The sequence below is a fragment of the Pteropus vampyrus genome, unplaced genomic scaffold (genome assembly GCF_000151845.1).
Source record: "Pteropus vampyrus isolate Shadow unplaced genomic scaffold, Pvam_2.0 Scaffold1000000405, whole genome shotgun sequence".
Taxonomy (NCBI): Eukaryota; Metazoa; Chordata; class Mammalia; order Chiroptera; family Pteropodidae; genus Pteropus; species Pteropus vampyrus.
In genome coordinates, this window is record NW_011914807.1 from 1 (window position 1) to 2,057 (window position 2,057).

The 2,057-nt window shown below is 33.2% G+C and overlaps 1 pseudogene; it reads left to right on the plus strand.

Moving 5' to 3' along the window:
* Window positions 1-915: 915 nt before the first annotated feature.
* Window positions 916-1,034, plus strand: LOC111735409 (annotated as a pseudogene).
* Window positions 1,035-2,057: the final 1,023 nt, after the last annotated feature.

Here is a 2,057-nt window from a genome sequence, read left to right on the forward strand (position 1 = left end):
GGCAAAGGATGTGAAGAAATTAGAACCTCATACATCACTGAATGGGAACATAAAATTCTGCAGCGCTAGGTAAAATAGGTTGGCCAGTTACTCAAAAAAGATAAGCATAGAATTACTATAAGACCAGCAATTTTCACTCCTAGGTATATAGCCAAAGGAATTGAAAACATGAACTTAAACATGCTGTACAACACTGTTCATAGCAGCATTACTCACAATAGCCAGAAAGTGGAAATAACCCAAGTGTCCCATTAGTAGGTGAACAGATGAATAAAATGTGGTTATATATGTGGTATATACATATACACAATGGAATATTATTCAGCCATAAAAAGAAATTACAAAAGGAATCAAATTCTGATACATGTACAACATGGATGAACTTTGAAAATATTATGCTAAGGAAATAAGCCAGTAACAAAAGGACAAATATAGTATGATTCCATTTATATGAAAAATTAGAATAGGAAAACTCAAAGAGACAAAGTAGGGGCTGGGTGGAGGAGAATGGGGAGTTATTGTTTAATAAGTACAGTGTTTCTGTTTGAGAAGATAAGCTTCGGAAATAGAAAGTGGTGATGGTTGCACACCATGGTTGTGAATGTGATTAATACCACTGAGGTATATACCTTAAAATGGTTAAAATGGCAAATTTGGGGTTATATTTTTCCACAATTTTAAAATGCATTAATTTTAAAATAATAATGTATCCATTAAATGTTAACACATTTTTATTAAAAATAACTGTATTTTCCAAAACAAAAAATTTAATGAGAAGATTGACTTCATTTTAAATTTCTATAAATCTCATTAATGTCTGGTTTAATAGAAGATTGCTAGATTATTATATCTGCTTTTGCATTCAGTCTGTTGTGATTTTTTGGGAGGTTGAATTATATTTAAAAATTTAGCCTTGTCTATGGCCATGCTATCCTGAACATGCCCAATCTCATCTGATCTCAGAAACTGAGCAGAGTCGGGCCTGATTAGTACTTGAATGGGAGATCACCTAGGAAGACCAGGTGCTGTAGGCTTAAAAAAAAAATCTAACTTCACATAGATTTGTAGTTGAGAGTAATATCCTAAATCAGAACATTGTGGATATTATTCTTTGACCCTACATCAAAACTTGACAAGTGGTAGTTGTTTGGTGGGTTCTTTTTTTAGTGATAGTTTTCTAAAGGTTAGTTGCAATCTGGAATCTGAAATTGTATCAGTGAACTCTTTTGAACTCTGCTACATTAAAATTTATTGGTCTATCTTATTCTTTGAATGAATCCTACGTAGGATGATTTTGAAACATGATGCATTTCATTGGATATTTGGGAAAGTTTGGTTCACTGACTTAGGCAGATCATCCAAATGTCAACACATTTCATTATACAGGCATAGCTCGGCGATATTGCAGGTTCTGTTTCAGATTATCACAATGAAGTGAGTTAAGCGAGTTGTAATCTTTTTGCTGATGGAGAGTTTTGCCTTCAAATTGTAAAAAAGGCAACATCTGTGAAGCACAATAAAATAAGGTATGCCTGTACAATATTAAAAAATCACATTGACTAATATCACTACCAGTCTTATCAGAAAGTGTTTAAGTATTTGGAACTTGTCAACCTCACAGTGATGGACAGGAGTTTTCCAAAATACAGAATTTTGCTTGAAATCCCCAAATTTGTCATTGACAACAAATACTATCAGTTGTTGTCAATGGACAACAAATACTTGAATTGATAAGCTCACTGTTTATTTTTTGAGAAAATGTCACATTACCAACTCTGATTAACAACCGTGGTTTGTGTGTCAACTGATTATTCAAATAAAACACTGTTCCCTGAGAAGAGCAGCCAGTTTCAGTTTGCAACTTAAACAGTCCCACAAGTGCTTTTTTCCAAGACACTGTTTTATTTGGGATATGCCGCAGAAGTGCTTGATGCATACTTCCCGTTTTATCACATAATAAAAGACATGTATTCCAGTGTCAAGATTTTATAAAATTATTAATTTTTTACTGGTTCCTCAAGGATATTAAGTGAAGCTGGGATTTTTTTTTCCTGTGT